Below are 14,447 nucleotides of genomic sequence, written 5' to 3' on the forward strand. Positions count from 1 at the left end.
GTTTCTGATGCCTGTGTATGTTTCTCTTTTTCTATCAAAACAGGGGCCCCAACACACTACTTTTCCCAGGGGCCTATGATGCGGTTAAGACAGCCCCTTGCTAAGGATTCGGATGTGACACTGCCATTAACGCAATTTCTATTTGTTTTAAAATACTACTACTCTTCTTACTTTATACAAAGAACTGTACAGTACTTCTGGAGATTCATCTGTTTGCAGGAGACATCACACTAGTTCAAGTTCAAGTTCAAAGTTTATTGTTATGTGCACAGTAAGGAAACTCGTTTCCTTGTACAATGAAATTCTTTTTTTGCTGTCCACACCAAATGACAAAACCAACGTATAAAGATAAACATAAATAATAAGTAGCAGATAGATAATAAGTAACAGAGGCAGCATAAAGTATAAGAACAGAATAGAAATATAAAGTGTTATGTGCAGGTAGGTGTGTGATGGACAAGTCCAATACTGTTGTGTGAGGTCGATAGAATGAGGTGCACCACGGTTATAAACACCAGTCAGTTATTTAGGAGTCTAATGGCCTTGGAAAATAAAAGGGTTCTTAAGCCTGGAAGTCCTGCATTTCATACTTAATACCTCCTGCCTGAGGGTAGAAGTGTGAACAGTTCGTGAGGGGGGTGAGTGGGGTCCCTGAGGATCGAGGCAGTTCTCATATGGACTCTGCAGTTGTAGATGCTCTGCAGAGAGGGCAGTGGGGCCCTGGTGATCTTCTCAGCAGTCTTTACCACTCTCTGCAGGCGTTTGCAGTCCATAGCAGTAGTGTTGCCGTACCACACAGTGATGCAGATGGTCAGGGTGCTCTCATCAATGCAGCTGTTAAAGTTGCAGAGGATCTTAGTCGACATACCAAACTTCCTCAGCCTCCTCAAAAAGTACAGATGCTACTGGGCCCTCTTGACCAGCTGTGTGGTGTTAAGTGTCCAAGTGAGGTCCTCAATGATGTAGACGACCAGGTATTTAATGCTGCTCACCCTCTTCACTTCAAGCCCTTGGATGAACAGTGGCCGGTGAGGTCTCCTCTCCTTCCTCATGTCCACTATCACCTTCTTCGTCTTGTCTCTGTTGAGGGTGAGGTTGTTGTCCTCACACCATGACACCAGACTGGCCACTTCCCTCCTGTAGGCCACCTCGTCCCCTCCAGTGATGTGTCCAATCACTGCGGTGTCATCTGCGAACTTTAGGATGATGTTATCTTTGTGGGAGGCGACACAGTCGTGGGTGAGGGATGGGGCTGAGGACGCATCCCTGTGGGGTGCCTGCATTTGTGATAATGGTGGCTGAAATCCTATTATCAATCCTGAGAGACTTGGACCTGCCAGTCAGAAAGCCTAGGAGCCAGTCACAGAGGGTGGGATGCTGGCCAAGTACAGACAGTTTATGGGTGAGTTTATGGGGGATAACCATGTTAAAGGTAGAGCTGTAGCCAACAAAGGTGGAGCTGTAGTCAACAATAATAGGCCTCATTTCAAACAATAACGAGTTCATATGCAGACAAGAGCTGGAAAATCTGATGTTGTGCTGCAGCCATAATAATTTGGGCCTTACCATTCAAAAATCTCAGCAGATGATTGTAGATTTCAGGAAACAGTCACCTGCTCACCTATCACTTGCTATAAACGGCTCGGCCGTTGGGATGACAGAATCGTTTAAGTTTCTGGCCACTGTGCTTTCACAAAGCATTATATGGGAGAAAAACATCACTTGCATTATTAAGAAAGCCCATCAGAGAATGTACTTTTTGCATTAGCTGAATAAATTCAATCTGTGGTCCAATTCTACACGGCCATCAGTCCATTCTGAGCTCGTTTATAACTGTCTGGTTTGGTGCTCCCTCTGTTCAGGTTAAGGCCAATCTGCAACGCATCACTAAAGCCTGTGACCAAATCATAGTCCATAACTTCCCTCACATTCAAGTCCTATATGAGTCCCGGGTAAGGAAGAGGGCCGTAAACATCATTGCTGATCCGACTCACCTGGGGCATCAACTATTCCAAAGACTTCTCTCTTGCAAACGTCTTTGTGCTGTGATTGCCAGAACAACACGTCACCTAAACAGCACAGTTATTCTGACTAATCAGCTCTGAGCTTCTACTCAGTATCTATTGTCACACATGTGCGACTGGGAGACATCTGAAAGGCCGTAAGAATAGTACCACCACGCCAGACCAGGGAGTGGCGAGCTGCACTAACTCTCTTTCTCAATCTTCTGCAGACCATCCATGGGAAATCTCGCTAGGTCCCAGCGCCATAGATGATGTCACTTCGGGTTCTGGTGCCATAGATGACGTTACTTCCGGTCCGTGGCACCATGGATGACGTCACTTCTGGTCTTGGGCTTTAAAGCTGCCATCTTTTCCTATTATATTCAGTTCTGTTTTGGACTCAAATCTGTGAACATCACAATCAAATTTCTACCCATTTGCAGCCAAGGCTCAATATACGGGTGGCTGCCCCAAACCTTTTTATGTCTGTGGTCTGCTTTTGTGACATCATATAAACCTGCACACTGGACCAACTGTGTAGGACTTTAATCCTACTATCTTTTTTATATTGACCTTGTATGCTGAAACAACTTTCATCATTGTATATTTTTTCTTTTGTATTCTGTGTTGTCCTTGTATGCTGCACCAGTACCATCAAGACAAATCCCTAGCACACATTAGTATACTTGGCCAAAAAGCTGAATTCTAACTCTGATTCGCTGATTCTCCACAGTTCTTCAAAGCTCCGGCAGGTTGGGTTCAAATCCCATCTACAGTGTGGAGTTCACGGGTTTTTCTGAAGTTGCATGTGAATTGGTGACTCCAGGTGTACCCCGCCTTGTGTGCCATGCCCACCATGTCAACTGTATGAATGGAATAAGCAGGCTCAGTGAATGATAAAGTTTACGTTTAACAGGACTTGACTTCCAATTACACAGAAGAAACTCTCACCAGGCTGATCAGTTTATCTAAAACGTGTTCAGATGACAAAGTGAGGAGGCAAATCTATAATTAAAGCAACAAATGTGGGCATCTAATCAGCCTTGTGGACCACAGTAGAAGAGCAAACCCTGGCTTACTCCCTACACTTGCAGATCTCCTATGGAGACAGCTGAGGTGGAACTGTAAAGCTGCAGGCTATCTTCTTTTCAGCTGCGGTCTCCATCTTGTAAAGCCTGCTCCCATAATTGAAACCTTGGTTGTTCAGAGCACCCGTCACCTGCCTCATCTTGCCTTGCGGACGGTTGTAATTGAAGGGTTGCAACATATACTTTCCAGCCGAGCGCTGAGCAGAAGACAAAGCGCTGCCTGTTCAGGGAGCTGTGTGGATGTCTCTAGGGGATGTTAGATAAGCTGGGCCTGCCAGCATTGCCAGAACGCCCACCTCAGTACCCCGGCAAACGGAGAAAGAGGTATGGATGAGGAGAGAGTTAGGCTGTTAGCCTAATGTGAAGGCGCTGCTGCCATTTGGCCCAAACAGGAACTTATAATAAGGCACAAGATTTAATTAAGGGAATGCTGCAGACGTGAGGCGATGTTTCCGCTCATAAGACTCACGCTCAGGCGGGGTGATCTGTTTAGAGCGGAAGAACCGTACAGGCAAATTATATTTAAAGTGTATTAATGTAACATGTCAGACTTTAGGTCCGCTGTCCAGACTGGAAGATCGAGCAGGTCCGCTTCGTAATTTACTGTCTGAGGGAAAACAGCTCTTTATATCAGTCCGTACCATAGGATTACTTGAGCCATGAGGGCGGCGGACTTTAACTGGACAAGTGCAACCAGAAATGGGAGAAAACTCACAAATCCTGTACACTGTATATAATGACATTAACAGAAGGGACTTCAACAGAGAAAAGACGACTCCAGGATGCTGGCCTTGGTCGTGGGGTTTCACCTCTGAAACCGGCAAACAAAATGAAAAAGTGAAGAAGTGAACGGCCAAAAAAACGTAGATATTTTATGGAACATACCAAGATCCTGCAGTCGCCTTTTCTGTGTCGCAGACGACACCAGCATGTGGTTTAGAATTTAATGAAGCAGACAACTGAGAATGTGTGAGGGGTTTGTTTCTCACACTGATTTTCTTCTCCTCTAATGCAGTTATCCATCCGGACCTTCCCCTTCTTTTTATTTGATCCTGATTTCATCCTCTTTGCCCGCTTCCCCTCAAGACAGTAATGGACTCCATTTGTATGAAATCTCCAGTTTTTTGGGCAATCTGTCACACGGAATAACATTCATCCCACAAAACAGCAATACACTGAGATGTTTCATGAGGAAGCTGATGCATTTTAAGACCAAGAACTGAACTTTAAGAATTTAAGTACCTTACAGCCCAAGTGAAGAAGATGGACTTACTTTATGGAATGGGATAAAATGATTAGATAGATAGATAGATAGATAGATAGATAGATAGATAGATAGATAGATAGATAGATAGATAGATAGATAGATAGATAGATAGATAGATAGATAGATAGATAGATAGATAGATAGATAGATAGATAGATAGATAGATAGATAGATACTTTATTAATCCCAAGGGGAAATTCACATATTCCAGCAGAAGCATACTGATAAAGAACAATATTTAATATGTCACCGAGATGAGCTCGGTAGTGAGGCACAACAAATGGAGCAAGGGGATGGTGTAACAAGGTGTCAAGTGCTTTTATTAAAAACAGCAAACTAAAACAACGTGTCCAAATTAATAAAGTGCAGTGTCTCAAAAGTCATTAAATAAATAATCCAAAAAAACGAGTGCTGAGTGGAGGTTAAAAAAAAACAATCCTTTTAAACGAGGTTAAAACAATGGCTGGAAGCAGTCCTTTAAAAACACAAAGCCCGGTGTCTTCTTTTACCTTTCTACCTGGCGGCTCCCCTGCTTTTCCCATCTGGGCACCGCAACAGGAGAGTCGCCCTACCAGCAGCTGACCTTCGTCTCACACGACTGATCTTGAGGCTTCCCGATCCCTGGACTCCAGATCAAGACTTGGCTTCCCCAATGAGCAGGATGAACAATCACATGCATCAACCCCGTATGTGAGGGAGAGCGCAGTCTGAGGTGAGGTGAGGCTTGTTGCTTTTCTCACCTGTATCTGAACAGGAAATGCACCAATTCAGCGATTCTGACTATAAAAATGATCACAATTATTGGAATAATACAGAAAACAAATTTATAGCACAGACCAATGAACACATTTATTTTATGTTATCATTATTTTTACTTTTCATTATGACAGGTGAGGCTCTGTCTCACCTGCCTCCCCTGACCGCACATCCCTGTGTCGGACAGGCTTTTGAGGCTTTTTGTTGACAAAATCATCAGCAGTGGTGTTCTTCCTTGGCCTACCAGTCCCTTTGAGATTACTGAACTCACCATTGCATTCTTTCTTCTTCATGGCAATCCAGACAGTTGATTAAGGTCATCCTAAGGTGTTACTGATGTCTCTAATGGTTTGATCCTTATTTTTGAGCATCATAAAGGCTTCTTTGACTCTCATCGGCACAGCTCTTGTCCTCATGTTGAACAATGGCAACTACAGACCCCAAAGGGTAGAAACACGCTGAGGCATCTTATGAAGCCACGAAACACACCTGAGGAATCACAAACACCTGTGATGCCAATTACCCCCAACATTATTGTGCCTTGAAATGGGGGGAACATGCAGAAAATGTGTTATGTGACCAAAATGTATGCAACGTGTAATGTGCACAATAATCATATCTGAATTGTTTGATTTGTAATTTTAAACTGTGCAGTAGAGGAGTACATCAAGGAAAAACATGTCTTTGACCCAACCGTTATGGAGGCCACTGTATATGAATAGTGTGACCTGCGTAAGGAGCCAGTTTGGAACTGTAAGAATCATTGGTGTGTCGAGCCAGTAATCCCCATTTAATCAACAGAACAGAACAAAACAAAACGACAAAGAAGACGCTGACCAAAATCAGGGTTTCTCGTAGCGTCTGAGTTTTCATGCTCCACGCTCATTCAGATTCAAGTTTAGGTCGCACATGAGATAGATAGAGAGATAGATAGATAGATACTTTATTAATCCCAAGGGGAAATTCACATACTCCAGCAGCACCTTACTGATACAAAAAACAATATTAAATTAAAGATGATAATAATGCAGGTAAAAACAGACAATAACTTTATATAATGTTAATGTTTACCCCCCGGGTGGAATTGAAGAGTCGCATAGTTTGGGGGAGGAACGATCTCCTCAGTCTGTCAGTGGAGCAGGACGGTGACAGCAGTCTGTCGCTGAAGCTGCTCTTCTGTCTAGAGATGATCCTGTTCAGTGGATGCAGTGGATTCTCCATAATTGATAGGAGCCTGCTCAGCGCCCGTCGCTCTGCCACAGATGTCAAACTGTCCAGCTCCGTGCCTACAATAGAGCCTGCCTTCCTCACCAGTTTGTCCAGGTGTGAGGCATTTTTCTTCTTAATGCTGCCTCCCCAGCACACCACCGCGTAGAAGAGGGCGCTCGCCACAACCGTTTGATAGAACATCTGCAGTATCTTATTGCAGATGTTGAAGGACGCCAGCCTTCTAAGGAAGTATAGGTGGCTCTGTCCTTTCTTACACAGAGCATCAGTATTGGCAGTCCAGTCTAATTTATCATCCAGCTGCACTCCCAGGTATTTATAGGTCTGCACCCTCTGCACACAGTCACCTCTGATGATCACAGGGTCCATGAGGGGTCTGGGCCTCCTAAAATCCACCCCCAGCTCCTTGGTTTTGCTGGTGTTCAGGTGTAGGTGGTTTGAGTCACACCATTTAACAAAGTCATTGAGTAGGTCCCTATACTCCTCCTCCTGCCCACTCCTGATGCAGCCCACCATAGCAGTGTCATCAGCGAACCATCTTCAAGGGCTGCCCCTCTTTAAGGTCCGAGGCTTGCTCAGGGCACCACTGCCAGGGTGGCAAACCCTCTTTGAGTGGTGTCTTATAAACAGTATGGCATAGCAGCTACTCTGGTTTCCCACTAGTGTTACTCCACATGGTCCTTCTTATGGATATCGGAATGTCAAGTCTTCCTGCAATTCTACATTATTAAATTTTTATGCCTTTCTGTCTTCATACAAAGAATGCGTTGGTGTCTCCCAGAATTAATAACCACCATTACTCAAACAATGGATACAGTTTCCCAGTTTGGAACTGTAAGAATCATTGGGGTGTCGAGCCAGTAATCCCCATTTAATCAACAGAACAGAACAAAACAAAACGACAAAGAAGACGCTGACCAAAATCAGGGTTTTTCGTAGCGTCTTAGTTTTCATGCTCCATGCTCATTCAGATTCAAGTTTAGGTCGCACATGAGATGCCGCCTTCCAGGGCTGCCCCTCTTTAAGATCCGAGGCTTGCTCAGGGCATCACTACCAGCGTGGCAAACCCTCTTTGAGTGGTGTCTTATAAACAGCATGGCATAGCAGCTACTCTGGTTTCCCACTAGTGTTACTCCACATGGTTCTTCTTATGGATATCGGAATGTCAAGTCATCCTGCAATTCTACATTATTAAGTTTTTATGCCTTTCTGTCTTCATACAAAGAATGCGTTGGTGTCTCCCAGAATTAATAACCATCATTACTCAAACAATGGATACAGTTTCAAATAACATTTTCAAATAACTGATTAAAGAAAACAAATCATCCAAGGTGAAGGCTTTCCGTATGACAGACATTAATATGAAAATGATAGGTTCGATAATCAAATTACAGCTATTAATGTGGCACGATCGGCTCAGCTGCTAACAGGTTGTAATTATGAGCCTGCCAGCTCATCAAAAGAAAAGGGAGCAGGAGGTTCTGCACTTCACAAGGGATTCTTCCTATAAAAGAGATTGCAAAGAATCAAATTTGTTTTGACTAAAGGGATTAGTTGATCACCTGAAACAATATTTTTGCTTTAGCGTGTAGCTGAAACTCCTTAGAAGATATCAAAAATAGTTTAGAAAACTGTAATCAAAAATACGAGGGGGAGTCAAGCTAAAGTTAGAAAATGGGATTCATTAGATAATGGAAGGAACCTTCACAAAACCGATGCTGTCATTTCTCAATGTCATCTCCACCCACCTCTCAATGCATTCGTTCCACCTGCCTGGATGTGCCAGGTTTTGTCTTGTCCTCGCCACCACTCGTGCCCCCGAGTTATTGTCAAACAACTACATCCTGAAGGTACTTCAGTCACTACTGCGAGTTCCTGTGACTTGCTGGAGACCAATGTGAAGCCTGCTCTTCGATCCAAGCGGCGGGGACTGCTGTCTCAAGGAGTCCTTTTGCTGCTAGACAATGACACACACACTGCTAAGAAGACCAAGGCTTGTCTGGAGAAGCTGAAGTTTGAGGTATTGCCACATCCTCCTTATTCACCAGATTCTGCACAGTGTAATTTCCACCTTTTTTCGACCGCAGAAAAAAAAACATCTGGGTGGTCGTCGATTCAAGACAGATGACGACGTGAAGAAAGAGGCGCATGAGTGGCGATGAGGACAAGATGAAATCGTTTATTCTGCTGGAATCCAGGCACTTCCAGGCAGGTGGCGCAAGTGCACCGAGAAGGGAAGAGACGACATTGAGAAATGACAGCATCAGTTTTGTAAAGGTTCATTCCGTCTCTATCTATATAAAATCCAACGTCTGTCTGTCTGCTTTTCACGAGAGAACTACTTAACAGATTGAGATTGTTTTTTTTTCTATAATTTCCTTGAACATTCCAGTGAATTTTGCGACTTCTCTAATCCCCCTAATTATCATAAATAGCGTGTGGTACCAATTTATTTGTGCCAATCCAAGATAGACACAGCAGGCTAAGGGGAGGGGGGCGAGGCCTTCCTCACTCATGTGCCAGCTTCGGGGTATCTTACCTACGCTTAGCTAGCGAATGAGAGAGCTACTTAACGGATTTAGATCATTTTTTTTTTATATAATTTACTTGAACATTCCAGTTGGTTTTGAAACTTCTCTCATTGCGCAAAGAATCATAGTTCCCTTGCAGGAGTGATATATTCACGCTAAACTGAGACAGAGGCTGCAGGCCGAGGAGAGGGGGAAGCGTGACGTCAGGAGTAGGGAGCCAGGCAGGGCCCTCCTCACTCACGCACCAACCTCTGACCACGTTTTGGAGTGTACCTTGCCTCCGCTTAGCTAACGATAAATGTTTGTCTGTCTGCCCGCCCGCTTTTCACGAGAGAACTACTTAACGGATTTAGATCTTTTTTTGTAGAATTTGGTTGAACATTCCGGTTGATTTTGCGACTTCTCTCATCGCGCTAAGAATCATAGTTCCCTTGGAGGAGTGATATATTCACGCTAATCTGAGGCAGAGGCTGAGGGCCGAGGGGAGGGGGAAGCGTGACGTCAGGAGTAGGGAGCCAGGCAGGGCCCTCCTCACTCACGCGCCAACCTCTGTTCCAATCGGTCTATCTCTGACCACGTTTTGGAGTGTACCTTGCCTCTGCTTAGCTAGCGATAAATGTTTGTTTATTGATTTTTAATGTTTGTCCTGTTTCACTGCTACGCAGGTGGAGCCACAGGGGACAGCTAGTTTCTAAATATATATAAAATCCAACATCTGTCTGTCTGTCTGTATGTCTGTTTGTCTGCCTGCCTGCCTGCCTGCCTGCCTGCCTGCCCGCTTTTCACGAGAGAACTACTTAACAGATTTAGATCTTTCCTTTTGTAGAATTTGCTCGAACATTCCGGTTGATTTTGATACTTCTCTCATCGTGCTAAGTATCATAGTTCACTTGCAGGAGTGATTTATTCACGCTAATCTGAGTCAGAGGCTGTGGGCTGAGGTGAGGGGGAAGCTTGACGTCAGGAGTGGGAAGCCCGGCAGGGCCCTCCTCACTCACGTGCCAACCTCTTTTCCAATCAGTCTACCTCTGACAACATTTTGGAGTATACCTTGCCTCCTCTTAGCTAGCGATAAATGTTTGTTTATCGATTTGTTTGTCCTGTTTCACTGCTACGCAGGTGGAGCCACAGGGGACAGCTTGTTTTCTAATAAATCCTATTTTCTAACTTTAGCTTGACCCCCCCTCATATATACTGTAGTGCATACCTTCCAGAAGTGCCTATGGAGATGATGTCCGGGACCTTAAGAAGTGATTCGGATTTATACCACCTACCTTATATTTGCTCCCTAACCCTAACCCTCTCCCCTGTGTTCTCCTTAGTTATTTCTTCTATGAGATGATCCAACACAAGCCACATGTAACTTGAAGGCAAAGTGCATTGGAAGCAGAGAAATAGGCAAAGAGAGATATAGAGCCCACTACTGTGTGAGAGGCATCTTGAAGTTTTGCCATTGGGTGGATGGTGTTCACATGTGGCCATCGACACTGAATCTGGACATTTGAGGCCTGGCAGGAGTGCTTCTACCACATGTGAGGAGATGAACTCAAGGTTGTAGTCTGACCATGGGTGTCAAGGCACAGGAGTGCAGCTGGCTCAGAAGGTCATTCTGCAGCCCAGACGAGAGGGAGGTGATGTCTGTAGTAGATTCACAAGTAGAGATCAGCTTGGGGAGGCAAAGAATGTAGATAAGAGGACAATCCTCCACATAGAGTGAGGTCATCAGTACCGTCCCTGAGGGATCTGCCCTTGTACCATTACTTTTTCTGATTTAAATTAATGACATTGACTCTGGTATAATTAGTAAACCTATGAAATTCACAGATGATACTACAATTGGAGAAATGGTAGCAGTCACAGGGGCAGGCAGCATAACCAAATCATTAAAACCTGGGCAAGCTTCACACTGGGGCAAACGCTTGGAAAATGCAGTTTCATGCAGAAAAGTGCAACGTGCTACACGTAGGCAAAAGGAGAGCCAATTATAAATACCAGATGGCAGGAAGCAACATCTAAAATGATTTTAGGGGTTTATGATGACCAGGGCTGGATTTATATGAAAAGAGGCCCTAGGCTATTCCACTTATGAGGCCCTTTCACCTTTCATTTTTAAGTTTGTAAATTACATGAGAGATAATAAAATTTTGCTAACAATTTGAATGTAGGCCCCTCTTGATCTTGAGGCCCTAGGCTGAAGCCTAGTTAGCCTATAGGAAAATCCGGCCCTGATGATGACACAACATTTTCATCATCTAAGAAATACTCAGAAGCTACTAAAAAAGGCAAATGAAATGTTAGGTTATAAAAACTTTGTCTTCTTCTTCATCATCATCTTCTTTTTCCACTTCTTTATAGGGTTGATTGGTTTAACCAACCTTCTCCAAACAACTCCTCGCCAGTCAAGCCTTTTTCCTTTAAGATCTTCTTTTACTTTATTCCTACACCTCTGCTGTGGCCTCCTCACTTTCTCTTCTCCTGTACTTCCATTCCCATCACTCTTTTGCCCACATAATCATAGTCTCTCCTCATCACATATCCATACCACTTCAACCTACATTCCTTACTTTCTTAAATATCTCTTCTACTTTTGTTGTTCCTCTAATTGTCTCATTTCTTTTTCATCTCCACATTCTCATTTCTGCCACATCCAACTTCTCCTCCTGAGCTCTCTTTATTGTCCATGTCTCAACTCCATACTTCATTGCTGGCCCTACCACCATCTCATAAACCATACTTTGAACCATTGCCTTAATTCTTTGACCACACAATACTCCTGATAACTTCTCCCAATTGTTCCATCCACACTGTACTTTGTGGGTTATTTCTGCGTCTAGTTTTCTATCTCGGGCTACCACCAATCCTAGATATTTTGATTTATCCACTCTTTGTGCTCTGCAATAAACTTGTGAGACTGGAGTTATCTGGAGTGTTATGTGCATAACACCACATAACCACATAAAGTTCGCTGACGACACTGCTATCATGGGTTGCATTAGGAGTGGGCAGGAGGAGGAGTATAGGAACCTCATCAAGGACTTCGTTAAATGGTGCGACTCAAACCACCTACAACTGAACACCAGAAAATCCAAAGAGCTGGTGGTGGATTTTAGGAGGCCCAGGCCCCTCCTGGACCCCGTGATCATCAGAGGTGACTGTGTGCAGAGGGTGCAGACCTATAAATACCTGGGAGTGCAGCTGGATGATAAACTGGACTGGACTGCCAATACTGATGCTCTGTGTAAGAAAGGACAGAGCCGACTATACTTCCTTAGAAGGCTGGCGTCCTTCAACATCTGCAGATGTTCTATCAGACAGTTGTGGCGAGCTCCCTCTTCTATGCGGTGGTGTGCTGGGGAGGTAGCATAAAGAAGAAAAATGCCTCACGCCTGGACAAACTGGTAAGGAAGGCAGGCTCTATTGTAGGCACGGAGCTGGACAGTTTGACATCCGTGGCAGAGCGACGGGCACTGAGCAGGCTCCTGTCAATCATGGAGAATCCACTGTATCCACTGAACAGGATCATCTCCAGACAGAGGAGCAGCTTCAGTGACAGACTGCTGTCACCGTCCTGCTCCACTGACAGACTGAGGAGATCGTTCCTCCCTCACACTATGCGACTCTTCAGTTCCACCCGGGGGGTTAAACGTTAACATTATACAAAGTTATTGTCTCTTATACCTGCATTGTTATCACTCTTTAATTTAATATTGTTTTTTATCAGTACGCTGCTGCTAGAGTATGTGAATTTCCCCTTGAGATTAATAAAGTAATGTATCTATCTATCTATCTATCTATCTATCTATCTATCTATCTATCTATCTATCTATCTATCTATCTATCTATCTATCTATCTATCTATCTATCTATCTATCTATCTATCTATCTATCTATCTATCTATCTATCTATCTAGATAGATACTTTATTAATCTCAAGGGGAAATTACTATACTATATTATATATCATATATTAAATTCAATGCCAGTTCACAGGTTATTAGTCAGAATCACACTTTTTTCACTTGGGAGGTTTCTCTTTAATTTAACTGGACAAGCTTTATGACTCAGCAGGTCTGTGTCCACAGCCCACCTCTCCATGTAAGGATATGAAAAAGGAAGAGGTGAGGTGACGTGTCAAGTGGTTTCTTTGCAAATGACATCAAAATGTTAATTTTCCTAGACTTCTAATTTTGGTTATAGTGATTAATACCCGAGTGTAGTTTAACCCCTCCTGTCAATTTAGTGTCACCATCTTGTAATGCCAGAATATATTGTGACACAGTGTTGTCTTAAACCCAAGATAAGGATAAGTCGTCAAGGCTAATAGCAAGGCTAATAAACAAAATAAAATAAATAAATATATATATATATATATATATATATATATATATATATATATATATATATATATATTGTGACAGACGACCGGCTATGGACTCCGGTCGTCACCCCCAGGCCGCTAGGAGGAGCCCTCTGGACAGCATATTTGCGCCCCGAGTTCCAGCAGGGCCTCATGGACTGTGTAGTGTTTTGACACAGCCCTGCTGGATACCTTGGGGGCCGCCAGGAGTCACTGTAGGGGGGCTAGTGGGCTCTGGCATGCCCTATAACCCGGGAGTGCATCCCAGTCACGTGACTGGAAGAAGCGATGTGCTCCCGGGATGAAGAAAAGGACTTTGCCCTGACCCGGAAGGAAAACGGACTTGTGGGTTTGGCTTGGAGCCACTTCCGGGTCAGGGGCTATAAAAGGACTATGGGTAAGCCCAGACACTGAGCTAAGCTGGGAGGTAGGGTGGCGACGTGTCTGGGAGTGGAGGATTGTGTTTATTAGAGAAGAGTATTGTGTTTATATGAGTGTGGAGTGGAGGGTGCTTTGTGCACATTATAATAACAAAATAAAAAGTTATTATTATTATACTTTCACCTGGTCGTCAGAGTGGTACCTGAGGGTTCGAGAGGTGGACACGAGCATCTACCGCTACACTGGCGTAGTCGGCAGGATTCTCTGGCCGTCTGGAGGCAGAGGATCTGCACTAAATATTAAATTCGTTGTGGCAGAGAACCCTAGAAAGGTCCCTCTAGTAACCGCGGAGGTGAAAACTCCACCCGCGACCAAGAGCTCTGCAGCGGGACGCCAATCTCTTCAGCAGGCAAAAATGGGGAAAAAGTCTGGCAAGAAGAAGGCCAGCACTAATTGGGTGAAGACCGCAACCGATGCCGAGCTGTACTGGACTTACCTAACTGGGTGTGAGGGGGACCGGCAGCCGATAAAGGCTGAGCAAGTCCGAAGAGCACAATTGCAAGTAGGCTGCCAGCAATCGGCTGCGTCAACAGCCCTGAACGAATCGGGGATACAGCGGGAAAATCCGGAGGTATGTGCCGGGGCAACGCCCGATGGGCAGGGGATATTCACTTCCTATTTTGCAGAGGCCTGCCTTTGGAAAACAACCGCTGGATCGGATACCTGCCTCGTACCGTGGCAAGATGGCCGCGATACCCAGAAGGCAAGTCGGGTTGGAAGCCGGATGGAAGCGGCCAACCCATTCGTGGGATCTATCCACGTGACCTCGCGCGACGA

The sequence above is a fragment of the Erpetoichthys calabaricus genome, chromosome 12 (genome assembly GCF_900747795.2).
Source record: "Erpetoichthys calabaricus chromosome 12, fErpCal1.3, whole genome shotgun sequence".
NCBI lineage: Eukaryota > Metazoa > Chordata > Cladistia > Polypteriformes > Polypteridae > Erpetoichthys > Erpetoichthys calabaricus.